The sequence below is a fragment of the Thermobia domestica genome, chromosome 11 (genome assembly GCF_964235325.1).
Source record: "Thermobia domestica chromosome 11, izTheDome1.hap1.1, whole genome shotgun sequence".
Lineage (NCBI taxonomy): Eukaryota > Metazoa > Arthropoda > Insecta > Zygentoma > Lepismatidae > Thermobia > Thermobia domestica.
Window position 1 is genome coordinate 147,110,275 of NC_137464.1, and position 15,098 is coordinate 147,125,372.

Here is a 15,098-nt window from a genome sequence, read left to right on the forward strand (position 1 = left end):
TTGATAGAGTAGTCGCTTAAGCGTTATTTTCATAATGTTGGGGACGAGAGTTCGATTCCGGCTGTGGCAACTCAGAAAATCTTTATAATATACAAAACTGAAACTTCTGACGTATACTAACATGAAAAATATTCAATTTCTCAGGGGTCTAAGAGTTGAGACAACTTCCGTTACAGGTGAAATGCCAACAACACAAAATTACGTCATCCGTATCAACATTTGTGGACAAGAATTGATGAACATATAAGGGCTAAACACGTCCTTACTGCTGTAGTATGGGCCAAAATTGATTCTCAAGGAATTGTTCCTAGCTGTGCACAAATTGCAAATAGTGATTAAACTTCCAACGGGGATAGCTAGTCACGAGAATGATCCTATTTAAAATGTCACCTCACCTTTGTATTTAGAAGAAGGGCGATACAAAATGCATTACTGTTATCAGCTAGCAAATCTTTATATTTCATTTCTTGTTGTCATAAAATGACTATTCTATCTGTAAATCCATAAACGTAATAATATTTTTGCGTTCTGTGTAAACCTAAGAAACATCTGATATACTCTGTATCTTTTCTGTTCCTATGAATACCTTCGACTATGTTACTTTTTCTTACCATTGTGATAATAATAATAATAATAATAATAATAATAATAATAATAATAATAATAATAATAATAATAATAATAATAATAATAATAATAATAATAACGAGATTAAAGGAATAACATAATTAGAATTACAATTACATAAACATTATCTTCCCATTCAGAAAAATTACTAATTACCACGACGGGACTTGCACCCAAATAGCTGCAATGAAAGTTTCCTGCTTTCACAATTATTTTAAACAAATCGAACCAACCCGAGTATTGTTCGACACTGGCACCTCATGTCCTTTAGACGTATTCCAAACACTTCAGGAACACGAACACAGAAATACTGAGGACAATTAAAATTCCGACCTTGCTCTTCAGAGGAATTTGAACCCATAGTGGATTGCACCTCAGGATCAGAGGCCGAACACTCGGGATCATTCGGCTAATGCCACCTGTTCAATTTGCCACAAACTCCTCATATGAATATAAGAAAATAAACTAGTAGTTAAGGAACATAAACATAGAACAGTCTATTTCTACACGTGTTGATACAATTCAAAGAACACGAAAATAATTTCTGTCGTCTTTTCTTCTTTAGAGATTAGGAGTTATTGTAAAGACGAAATAATATAAATCGGTGGAACCGACGAACAGCGCCGTAACTTAGATTCTTTTCTGCAGGAGCAAGCATTAATAAGCTTATTTGGGCCCCCTAGAAAAACTAGACTTTCTAATTATTGGGCTTCCTCTCTCCATCTTTCTTTTAAACTTTATGGGCCCCCGGCGCCTGTAGGCCCTTTAACACGGCAAGTTGTGCGGTTCCAGTAGTTACTCCCTGCGCCCATTCCATACATAGCAAAATTATTAAGGGGACAATATTAATAAATCTCAAAGCCATACGAATAAATATTACTGAAATGGGTCCACGACTCATTTTTGTTCTATTTAACTTGTGTGCTGTTTTGTTGATCTAATGTAGCGACCCTATTTGATGCTTCATTTTTAATTTCATCTTCTTATCGTATAAAGAGTAAGAAAATTTTGTCTCAAAATTTTCCCCCCGAACGGCGGGGAACTTCTCTGGAGAGCAGTTGCCCCCCACAAGTTACGGGTCTGCCGATGACAGAGGCTTAGCTTGAAGAACATTTCGTGTTATTTTCCTCATTGGGCACCGTCTGTAGAAATTGTTTCTGAGTTAAGCAAAGAAATCTCGAGTACGTCATTAGGACACTCACACAAGTTCCTTATATTTTCTTATTTAGATTTTTATTTATAATTTGTTTATATTTGTCTGTTTTTGTTATATTTGAGTGTCTTGTTTATATTTTTCCATGAAACGACTTTAACTAAGTATTAGTTTAGGTGGAAGTTTAAATGGCGCGGTAGGTGAATGGTTAGCGCATTGAATTTCCATTTGGTTTATCCGGGTTCGAATCCCGGCCATGCTGAAACTTTTTCAACTGTTTCTGTTTCAACTTAAATATTTACTCAGTGTGACAAGCAAGATCTTCTCTCGTTCAGAAAGAAAAAGATCTTGAAATGAGGAGAATTGGAGAAGGTCTCTCAATCATTTACAAAGTTATTTCCAGCAGTTGTTCTTGATTTGATGTTTTCAGCTACTTTCAAGCATTTTCTAATTCATTTTAATGTTTTTATTTCTTTGAATATATAGTATATAATGAAAAAATACATTACATACACAGCAATATTGAGTTTAACATATGATGTTCATTGGACAACACGCTCAGAATCAGAGATATTGATCTCAGAATGGAGAAATGTTTCGTGCGTCATCTTTTCACAATTTTACTTCCATACAGACTTGACTCAGTGCTACCAACTGCTGTCAGTACCAAGAAAAGTTACGTGTATGTTGGGTTTCATCTGTCTAGGCTTTCCAACAACTGCAAAACACCTGGAACCCAAGTAATGGAATTAGATCACTTAGGGGAGATACTTTTGTGGCTGAGTGTACAAGCCTTCCATAATTGTTACAGCTAGTGATTTCGAGGCCTGAAAAACGGAAAATTTTGGTTTTCGACTGGACACCGAAGAGCACATTTTTGTTTTGTTTTTTCTTTATAAATATTATGTACCAGCTAGTTTTATTGCTTAACCGAGAACTACTGCCCTCGACCAAACGTTATACCTTTGTGCATGTTGGTGTTCGTGGTGTTCTTCTTCCAAAACTATAGTGAAATGTAGTATTGAAGATCAGTAATTCCGTGCAACACAGGTGCCGACTACAGCGGTATGGCCTTGGCTCCTAGGCTTAAGCATCCATTGGAAATTTTTAATTTGTGCTTATATCGATTTGTGCTTAATATCGAACCAACATTTTCATGACATTGACAAAAACTTAGTGCATGTGATCACAAGTGTGATTTCATGGTCGGATGCTTATACGTTGAATAATTGTTTATCAGTATAACTTTTAGCCTCCTTAGGTATACGGCACATCGAGGATTGAGCAACATAACATTATACAACAATAAATAACCCATGTTCACAAGTGAGAGTGATTTTGTACAATTATGTCAAATAACTTGGGGTTTGATGCCGTTATTTTGTATTTCTAATATAGGTCGAAAGTATTGATATAAATTGAAAATCTTTGAAATCTTTTAGTTCTACGTCCCACTATGCCGGTTAGGCTAAAGGAGACGGTGATGATGAGGGATGAATGAAATTCTGGAATGAAGAAAGTGGGAGGAAAAGGAGAACCCCGAGAAAACCCACGAACGCGGTGTTTTGATATAAATTTAGTTTACACAAGGCATAGACAATTGAGTCGTTTTCAGGTCTCACTCAAATTATTCTAAAATATTAAGAGGTTTGATTAATAATCATTATTATTCTAATTTTCTCTCTTTTTGGCCAATATTTCTAAAAATATCATCATCATCATAGCTATTGTGCCATTATTGGCAAGTTACTTGCTGGAACTGAAAAGCTACTATGTACGCCGGCATTCAGCTAGTCTCTTCATCTTGATGCTAGCAATTTTCTGTTGTAATATCTTTGTCCACATACAGTCTCGTTCACCTCTCCCTCTCTTTCCTTCCATCACACCCTCTAGCACGTCCCTCATAATACAGTTCCTCCTCAGCCAATGTCCTAATCAGTTCCTCTTCCTCTTCTTAATTACATAGAAAATTCTTCTTTTCTCCCCTACTTCTACTATTTCTAATAACCTTACCATTCATTTTCCCTTCAACCCAGTTAATTCTCTCCTTTTTTCTTCATGTCCATGTTTCAAAAGCCTCCATTTTTGTCGCCTTTGCGTAATGTTCATGTGTCCGCTCCATAGAGTACATATTGGTATCAATAAAACAATTAGAAGTTCGTTCAATACAAAGATTAGCTAATCGTGGTTGAAAAGAAAAAATCTGACACCTTTAGAGTGTAAAAATAATTTTGCAATTCATGGTATTTGAGTAATCTGCTCCGTCTTGATTCTCTTTTATGCGTCTCAGGGGTAGCCTCCCGTGTTTAGGAACCAGAGAAGTGTTGGATCTGTTAAAAAATATAAAAAGATTCGGAGCATCCATTGAAGAAAAGTATAGGTCGTCGCCTATCTTGTACACTGTCATCACACTTACAAGAAGGTAAACTATATTATATTTAGAAACATACGTTGTATTTCCGTTACTATTGGCGCATTATAGAATTTATTATCTCTTATATCCAGAGTATAATTTGCCTTTGAAAAGCATAAGATTTGTTAAAAGCAAAACTTGCAAGACCCGTATGGTTTTGGTCTTGGTCTTGCATTTGTTCATCAGTAATCCAGCAGGGCCCTCACAAGAAATGACGAGAACCAGCCCAGTAGCACGTATTGTTTATTTGTGTGGGCGCGTTTCTCCGGTAACCGAGGGCCCCTCGGGCAATTAGGGTTTGGGAAGAACGTGTAGACACGTTAGTTTCCGAATATACAAACCACGATGTCGCATTGGGTGAACTGAAATTGCGCAAACTTTCATCCTCTTATCTATTGACACACATAAAGTCTTAATGAGCATTCAACAAAGTTGGAAATTGCGCAAAAATGTCGTGCAACGTTGCCATTATTACAATAAGCATTTCGACTAATAAAATAGTCACCAAAATGCAAGTCGTGCTAGGAAAATTTACAAAGTAATCGATGACAATAGCATTTTCAGTTATCGCTATTAAATGTGTGCACGGGCGTAGTTAGAGAGGGGACTGGGAACATGTCCCAGTCAAGAATTTTCTGAATCAAATCTAACTATAAGATTGCCTATAAGATTAAAATTGTAAGACAATTATTATTGGAAAACTGTAAGGAAAACGAAATTATATATAATAAACATATAATACATATATTTCTAGAAGTTCCCTTTAAATATTATGGACGGGCGTTCGACCAATCAGAGATAAAGATTTGTTTACATATTTCAGTTTTGGGCAATCACAAACAAGCATGTTTGTACTTCAGGTGTGTCTACCACGTATCTTAGTAACTGTCCTTTCACTTTTCTATCCTTATATTTGTATTTGCACCTTAGTTACTGCGAGAAAGATTTGTCGACAATGATCTGCGCCAAGCATTCGTGGATCCACAATCTGAACTAGGTATGATCTATTATTATTTTTATTATTTAATAATACCATGTAGATTTTGTTATTCTTAAAGATTAATATAGAACACACTTGAGAAAATATTATACTCTTTGACTGAAGAATCTTAATTCATTAACTATCCTTAAAAAGGAGCAAACAAACTACTGTTCTAATAATGTACAGAAAGAAGAAATCATAAAACAAACAGTAGTTCTATCAATTTCACTACTTTCCCTAATTCTTAATTATTCCAAGGATTCAAGCTGCAAACATGAAATGTTCTGTAAGTATATATTTTGCTTTGTAAATATTAGAATGCAATACAAATATATCTTACAAACGAATGGCCTTTATCAATTTTATTTCGGTGCAGAATTTCACACAATTTATTGTATCTTTTTGTTGGCATCGTCGCTGTAGAAATTTGCGCAATTTCAGCATTTTCTGCTTCTCCTTAATAAGTCATAAATTACAGAGATTATCAACGATCTAATCCTTAGAAAAATTCGCGCAATGTCGTTGCACCGGACGCATTTGAAGTTGTTCCTGTACCAGAGCCCAAAACAGCCAGATACTGCTCTTCGCTCTCGGCTATTTCGACTCATGTGTCAACTGAGCTTGGTTTGTGTGTGTGTGTGCGTCAGGGAACAAATTGAACTATGCCTCCCCACAACACTACTAGCTACGGGCTTGCTGAATACCACAACTAAGCCCAAGAATGTTTTCCAACTGGAGCTAAACTAAGCTTAGCTGACACATTGGTCGAAATAGCCGAGAGCGATCATCAGTGTCTAGCCGTTTTCAGCTACGGCACTGGAGCAACTTAAATGTGACATCGGGAATTGCATATTCGGAAACTAGCGCGTCTTTCCATATCCACAATGTCCGAGAGGTCCATCGGGTACTGGAGATGCGCGCTCCCACCAGGATCGGATTAACTCATCTGGAGGCCCGGGGCTAGAAAAAATATGTGACCCCTACTGACTTCGCCTAATACTTTTCTGTGAAAGCACAGTACGAAAATTACGGGAATATGTATCATATTTTTGGTCATATTTTATTTTATGATCATGATTGTATCTTTATGATTCCTTTAGATAGCTAGTTGAGATTTTGATAAGAGTAGAGGCCCCTGTCCACCTGGAGGCCCGGGGCTACAGCCCTCCCTTAATCCGTGCCTGGCTTCCACAAGTAAACACATCGTGCTTCTGGGCCGGTTCTCGTCACTTCTTGTGAGGATCCTCCTGGATTTTGTGGTTTCATGGGTAGTGTTTGATATAGAATTACGCAGCGGAGTCAAGAGATGAGGATAGACCCAAAGATTTCCACCGGAAGTTTCTCCAGTGGCGCACGGTGACCTGAGAAGTGACAACAACACTGTAGGGACCGTCGATCAATTTTTTGGGTTCCTGTTCGAACACATCATTTTGTGACATCGAAATGAATATATTCATGACCTATAAAGCATACTGGTTCTCTACATATACATATTGACCCTGGTAGTCACCGGCCAAGAAAGTAAGGAGTCAACAATACATTGGGTGGAGATGACCTTTCCGCATTCGTTTTAGAAAACCGTGCACTTCACTCGCTGCACACAGAATCAATGACACAATAATATAGTTTACGACTACGTTTAGGTTTTAGTTCTGATAGATCATCACTGCATTTGATTTCTGCTTCTTTTAAAATGTCCTCAAAATCGTCTTCCTTTCTCAAAACAGTAACTTTTTCCGAGACGGATTCTACAACTCAATCGATTGTAGGAGATGTGTTAGCAAGTTGTGCATTTGGTCATTCTTTACATTCAAGAGATACCATACTATTGGTAAGGATTTGTAAATAATTTACTGTAAATTATTAATTATATGTATATTTGTTACTTTGTTATTTTTAGAAACGAGGTAATCTTACGATGATATTTAAAGGCTGGTCATTTGGGGGAGCCTGGCCCCGACGCTCCCCCTCCGTGGCTGCACCCCTGGATTTCACGTTCTAAAAATGTTTCTATTTTTTTCGGCAGTTATTTAGTCCATTGTCCTTGCGACTATGTAACACGTGGCTAATTCCGTTGCTACTAATATATACTTATTTTGTCCTCCTTCACTTGGAAATGGTCCAAGCTCATCGTAAACCCAAACTGTCACAATGTCTCGTACAGAATGATACAACAGCTCAGCCTGTTTCTTTTCCGGTAACCTTTTTTAATTTCTGACATTCTGGGCACGTACGTATCTTATGAGCAAGATAATTCTTAAGATGCGGCATATTGAATTTCCTTATAGCAGTTTTATATGATTTTGTGAATCCAAAATGTGGGCCGGTAGGTCGCCTGTGAAAGATTGTAAACCACAAATTGGCTAAAGGCATCAGTATACATAAAATATGTACTAGTCCGTAATTGGGATGATTTTACTTTCTGTAAAGTATCCCGTCTTTAAGACAAAAGTCTTGCCCGTCTAACTGTAGAAATTCTGTCTGCTTCTTTCCCTTCTAAGACTGAGATAATGTCTTTATAATTATCGTTTTTACGCTGTTCGTTTGGTATATTGGCAAAAGATCGTTATTTTCCGTCTGTAAAATATTGACCTGAAGGCTGTTGGATCTAAATGTATGACAATCTTCGCTTTTCTTCACTGTTGTCTTTATTCTACTCTTCATTTACGATGTCCTTTGTTTGCTCAAGTCTAGTAATGATGTCGACTGGGTGTTTAGAATCTGGTAATTATTGTATGTTTAAGTCATAGTAAGCTAAAAAAAATACCTGCTATATTTGCCAACCTTATCTGGTTGTGTGTTTAGTGTAGCTAATTATTTGGCGTCCACATAAAGATTAAATTTGTATTGAGTACAAAGTAACAACATTTTCGTAAGGTATATATAAAAGCGTATAATTCTTTTTCCCAAATACTAGCTTTATGTTCGGATTTCGTTGATCTACTACTAAACTAAGCGACTACCTTCTCTGTGTTAGTTTCTGGGTTACAACAAGCGAGTATACCCCTGCTGGGATCTGGCTGCTGTCGGTATATACCCTAATTTCTAAGAAATCGTCAAAATGAGAGAGAGGGCTTGAAGTTTGTCCTCCTTCAATTGTTCAAAAAAATTCATGTTCTTTTGTCCATTTAAGTTTAGTGTTAGGAGTTGCCAATTGTTGCAATGGTTCCATTTTTGTCGTAAAAACTTTAATATGTGCCCTAAGATACGAGCTTGAGCCAATAAAACTCTGGAGAATTTGTTTTGTAGTTGGCCTTTTAAAGTTTCTTATATTTTTAGGTATTTTTTTATGATATTTTGATGGATTCTTCCTGAAGAGATATCCCAAAACATTGATCTCGTAATAACACAAGTGAGTTTTCTTAGGAGAAGCATGGAAATCGTGTTTTCTAAGTTTCTTGAATAGAAGTTTTAAATCCTGGAACTGCTGCTGGAAGTCGTACCTTCCGCAAACAATATCATCAGCGAAAATGGTAATCCTTTTTGGGTAATCGGTCCAAAATCATTCTCGTCGCGAGACTGAGCGCCTGGCTCGAGGTCCGGTGTCCCACAACGCTCCTCAAAAATTCGTACGACTTTCTCGTGTGATTGACCTCGGAAGTCATATATTTTCGGCTTTTAGGATAAATCAATATTTGAAAATAACTCGCCGATAAATTTAAAGTACTTATAAGAGTTTATCCTTTGAGGGAGCTTAAAACGTCTTCTGTAGATTGGAAAGAGAAAGATAAATATTTGTTGTAACTATTACATTTTTGCAAGTTGAGCAGAATCCGAAATTCTTGTGTACCTGGCTTACGCAGAACCAAAAGTGGAGAACTAAAGTTACTATTGTCGGTGAGTCTAATGATCTTCGCATTGAGAAGTTCTTGGGTTTGTTTATCTACTTGATCTCGTATATGGAGAGGAATGGACAGTGAGCGATCATGAAAAGCAGCTGACTTTGAAATTCTAATCTTGTTAACGTATCCTCTAAAATGTCCAATATCATCAGGACCATATGTAAAAACGTCCCTATACTTTAACAACAAATCATAGAGCGCCTGTTTTTGAGTCTTATTTCGGTTAGAGTTGACGTCAAAGAGTTCTTTCTTTAAATTTTTCCCGTGTATTTTAGTCGCTTTTCAATCTCTTCTTTTGTTGTAAATTGCTACACTTTTTCTAGAGAATTGGCCGTTGCTAAAGCGTTAAAAGAAATTTTATGACCACCTTCAAGAACCGCCACTGGTATATTTTTCTTTAGTAATTCTTTGGCTGTTGGGATTCGAGATTAAAGTTGTTATTTTGTTGACGACAATTTTCTGGTCTAGAACATGTAATCTATATCTCTCAAGTATTCCAGGAAGCAATGACACATACAAAGATTCTGTGTCATCTTTTTTTTCTTTGTTACAACTGTAATGAATGTATGCGAACGAGGAGGAAGTGTTATGTCCTTATTCAGGTAAAAACACTCCTGTTGAGGTTGCATTATGACTCGAGTTATAACAAAAGATAATATAACTTCCGTCATCTCAGCTGATAGTGTTGTCTTCCGTGGATATTTAAAGAAAAAAATTATGTTTTTGTTTACATCTATGATGACATAAGTACGTTGGAGGAAATCAATTCCAAAAATGATTAACATTGTCTATCAGCTATCCGAAAATCGTGGCTGAATGTTGTTTGTCCTATTTTGAAAGTTATTAGTGCTATTTGTTTCAAAGAAATGTTCCTCCTTTCACTAACGTTTGGAATGAAATTAAATCCGTTCCAAGTGGTAAACTATCTCAAGGGCCAGATTGAAATTGTGCTCCATGTATCGATTATTGCACTTTATGGTCCTAATTTGGTATTGATTACTAGATTTAATCTATATTGTTTTGTCATCTAATGTGATGTTTTCACGCCGATCTGCCAGATTTTCTGATTGGTTTCCTCAAGCTGGAATATCGTTATTTATGTCGTTTGAATTATAATTGCTAACAATTATAATTTCTACGTTTTCTTCTTTGGAATCTTCATAATGTTGACTGTCGGTCCCCTTGTCAATAGGCGGCTAGAAAAACCGTCTTATTATGTAAAACCAATTGGAAGATTAGAAACAACCTATTTTCTGAAGCTTATATATATAAAATATATTTCTTGGAATTGCTTTATGGATACCTGAAGATTTTTATGAATGATGAATGATATAATATTATTGAAAATGGTTTTACTCAAGACTTTAAACAATATGAAGAAGACATCGAAAACAGTTAAAAGAAGTAGCTGCACCATATACTAATGTCAGTTCAAAAGATAATTGTTTAATCATATACTAAGACAAACTATATGATCTTTTTCCTTCCTCATAATGAATCATATGAAAAATATTTAAATCTTGAGAAAATATACGAGAAATTTAGAGATCCTATCAGCATCAAGTTGTTTAATTTAATGCAGTAAGAACTAGATATTCATAAAATAAAGGTATTGAGTTTTAAAGATCGCTACCTGAAGAATACTTGATTAAAGAAATATCCAGAACTGAATGTGAAAGCCTTGGGATTGGGCGGACCAGGAAAAGTGTAATTCATCCCGATTTTCACAAAACCACGTCTTAATAGCTGACGGCTTGACCATGTTAATTGGCGCATTGACATTTTGAAAAATATCATCATTGGAAATAGTATCTAGACCATAGGATGTATGTTGTCACGTAAGATTCCATATATTTATGATCAGTAATGAGTAATCACAATACCCACGGAATACCAGGAATTTGCAGCAACATCATCACAGACCTGCACTATGTTCCACAATCGGGAAGAGAGAAAGAGTGTGTGTGTGTGTGAGAGAGAGAGATCAGAGCGTAAGTTGGTTGAACGTCCACCATACATGAACTTGCGTGCTGTTCGAAAGAGAAAGAGACGCCGGACTATACTACGCGTTTCCAATCATTGGTGATCCAGTCTATATTTTATCGGCACTTTCTGTTACTCGTATCGTCGGTGAGCAGCGTTTTTGAAATTTCAGTACTAGCCAATTAGCTGTTTTAGTACTAATTGGATTTTGTAATCCCTTTTGCTGTTCGCTGTAGGTCTTTCAGTGGCAAACATTTTGGACGCTTGCTAATTCGTGTTACAAGACTTCTTCTGTCCGATGAACTCCCTCCTGGGTATAAGAGCGTACGCGTTTTCGGTGCAGGAGACTAGAGTTCGATTGCCGGTGGAAGCTCATGTGGTTCGAATCCCAAGTTAAGCTGTAACTCTACGTCTAGTCGAAAGATCTTCAAAGATCAAATACCTTCCGTCCAGTATTACGTTTCGCCACACTTGCTTTTGCCATGAGTTCTTGCATGCCGTCATCACCTCGGACGCTATTTCTCACTTCATACCTAGCACAAAGGCCACCTAAATACTCTTGTGCTAACTAACGAGTAATCGCGCACCACCATGTGGTGTCTTTCAAACTCTCAAGGGATGTGCGTGACCTCGAACGTTTAGAACCGCACGAAAACGCGTTTAGAACATAAATCGCTTATCCTAAAAACAGTAGTGTAACCTATCTGCATGTAAAACTGCGCGTCTTCCCACGAGAGACATTTTAATAATCACCTATGCAATGCCTAAGAGAGGAACTTTGGTAACGCGAAAAACATAATGTTCATATAATAGGACCTAAAACACACATATTGGAATGTCAGAACTGATTGCTACATTTCACTCTGCTTAAAATAATTATGCTATCTGAACAACAAATCTTTTCCGCTCACCTGATAGTAATGCCCCGCTATTCAGTCCTCAAAATCAGGGCTTCAATGAAGTGATCAAAGCTAAATGGAATATAACAAAATCCATATCTTACTCAACCCACTTTTTCAAATTCAACTGCATTCAAGCAATCCAATGTCAAACGCACACTAGTTGCATTTTCAAACGATATTAGTATGTGAAGATCATAACCTGCCTTTTACCAAGTACATTGTAACACAAGCTTGCACTTGGGGCCATTGTGGTTCAGTGGTAGGGCGTTGACCTCTGGTGGTTGGAGTCCCGGGTTCAAACCCTTCTCCCGCCTAGTGAACTTTGTGGTGGATAAACACCGTGTGCGTGGGCTTCCTCGGTGTTCTTCCGTTTCCTCCCACTTTCTTCATTCCTCATCATCACCGTCTCCTTTAGCCTAGGCAGCATAATCGTGGGACGTAAAATTTCATTTTTTCTTTTTACAAGCTTGCACTTCGGTGCAGAAAGGTGATTGTACAACATAGAGCGAAATCTGGTGATGAAATGACGAACGTATAACCTTAGTTGTGTTATTCTTCAATTTAGCTTTACCAAATCAATGATCATTCTCATGTAGATCTGATATTGCTTAAAGAAGTACACATCAAGAGTTTGGCAATATTTTGTTGTTTTCGGTGGTAATATCTTGAGCGTAACATCATTGTTGTGAAAACTTTCATCTAACAGAGAATGATTTTTATGGCCTGACCAGGAATCACATCGCAATAGACTGTTCGCATTGTCACGTACATGTTCACCAAGCATGGTAATTAGAAAACTTTTCATATGCTCTTTCTTCAATTTGCCACTTTTGTTTGCCTCCACATGAGTGTTGTTTCAAGTTTGTTTGAAATCTTTTGGCCAAAAGTGCCTTGTGGCTCTTGAAAAAAGTTATAGAGCTTATTAGCTAATCTGTCATTCATTGATAAAGCCACATCAATTGTATAAATGTGTATAGAGCTAAGCACAGACTGCAACACACCAGCTGTAGTTATCTCGCCTCTGTGACATAGTGTTGACAATGAAGACATATCATAATTAAACTGACTTCGGTCACTATTTCAAACATTTTCTTTGTCCACACTTCCATCTGTTACATATTTTCTTACTTCCTCTACAAACCTTGTGACTTCTGAAGAATATTATGATTTTCTTTTATGGCCTTACGTGTGACGAGCGTAGTCATTCAGCCTTAAGTTTATTGGTAAAAGTAATCAAAGCTGTGAAATTGTCTGGGCCAATCTTTTTAGACGCATCTAGTGCCGACATTTGCAGATGCCAATAGTGAACAGCAGATCCATACGTTCTAAACCTATCAAATTATGACATTACATAGCTTCTATCATGTTTAATTGTGACAGTCTGTTTTTCTTGAAGTGAGCTCGATCTCGCCTTTTTTAGTCATATAATCTAATATTACCTTGCAATTTGATTTACTGCGATTGCACTTACAGCGCCTCATAAGTTTGCTATAGTAGTTCAAGTCACGATGTAACTGTCTTCCTAAGTGTTCTTCAGAATGTTGCCACCAATATCTTGTAATATACTGGCCCTCGATACTTTGGATGGAGATGATTTGTACTTATTTTACTTGAAGGTTTCTTTTGCTCTAGAGTTGAAATTCGTGCATTGCTGGACGGATCAACCTGAGATACCAGCTCTGTCTGTCCTCCAAGATCACTATACCTATCCAGCGCATCTTCATGCATTTCTGCGTTCTTTCCATTGTATTTGTGAATTGTTATGCTACATAACATATTTGCTAATCCATATCCAAGACTTCGATTACGTTTCCATATTTAGCACCTTGCAACTTTGCCTCTAACAGTTATGGGATTCAATTGCCTAATGATACTGATGTACATTCTTTTCACTCTAACCTACAACCGAACACTTTAAAAGCAGGTCCCTTACTGCAGCTATATTATTGATACAACTAGAGTAAGTACTTATTAGTGCAGGTACAAAATGGCACCATTGAATGGCAGCAGACGACACCTGCATTTTGCAAGAAAATTATTCACTTCACTATTATTAGAATAAGCATTTTATAATCTAAGTAGAGATGGGCACGAGTAGAGCTAAACTCGACTCGACTCGGGGACACTACTCTCATCTTGTCTCGTCTCGATAACGAGACAACAATAGATTTTTATGAGACAGTTTCAAATGTTGTGAGCACCAATATAAGTACATACTGTAGTTCTTACCATTAAGGCTGACACCTGCACGGTCGACTTTTTGTGCCAGAAACCCAACCCGAGTAGTGATGTCAACCGGCAAGACTCGGTTCAAGTGATCGAACAGCCCGAGCCGGTTCGGTTGGGATGAGCATCGACTCGGCTCAATTGAACCTATGACTTGAGCCGGCTAGGTTGGGATGAGCCACCGACTCGACTGAGGTGAGCCATCGGCTCGAGCCGGCTCCGTTGAAACGAGTTCATAGGCTCGGTTCGACTCGGCTCAACTGAGCTGATGGCTCGGACCAGCTCGGTTGGGGTAAGCCATCGGCTTGGTTCGGTTTGGCTCGGGTGAGCCATCGGCTCGAGCCGGTTCGGTTGGAATGAACTATCGGCTCGTTTGGGTGAGCTGTTGCCTCGGTTCAATTCTCGGTTCGACTCGCTAGTGAATGCGCTGTGAGTCGAACTGATCGAGTCTTTGACAATCTTAAACCCGGACCGAGCAGCTTTGAACATGTTTGGTCGGCGCCCCATAACTTTTAACAATTTTTGGCTCGAGCCCGAATATTTGCTCCTCCAGAACTCAAGCCCAGAACCTCGTGAACGATGTCCTTGCATCCTGAAGATAATAATAATAATAATAATAATAATAATAAGTAGTAGTAGTAGTATCATTTATAATTATATTGTTTGTGTAGAATACTTGAAGATAGTACTTCAAACTACACAAAAGATTTGGGTCGTTTTTGCTCGACTCGACTCGAAACTCATCCTGAATTCAAGTCGAGTTGGAGGAAATTTTTCGATCCGAGTTCTCGAGTTGAGCTCAAAGAAAACTCGCTCCAACTCACTCGTCCCCATCCCTAAATGTCAGCACATTTTCGTGCAGTTTTGAGCATTGGAAGCCACGCACATCTCTTCCCAGAGAAATCACCAATTTTGCATCACCTGTATCTGCCTGCTTTAACATACGCCTTCGTTGTACCTTGCCTCACGT

At 37.7% G+C, this 15,098-nt stretch overlaps 1 protein-coding gene across 2 annotated transcripts in view; it reads left to right on the forward strand.

The window, feature by feature from the left end:
• The window catches only part of LOC145664480 (uncharacterized), a 98,798-nt gene that overhangs the window by 59,491 nt on the left and 24,209 nt on the right, over positions 1–15,098 (forward strand). The window lies entirely within an intron of this gene.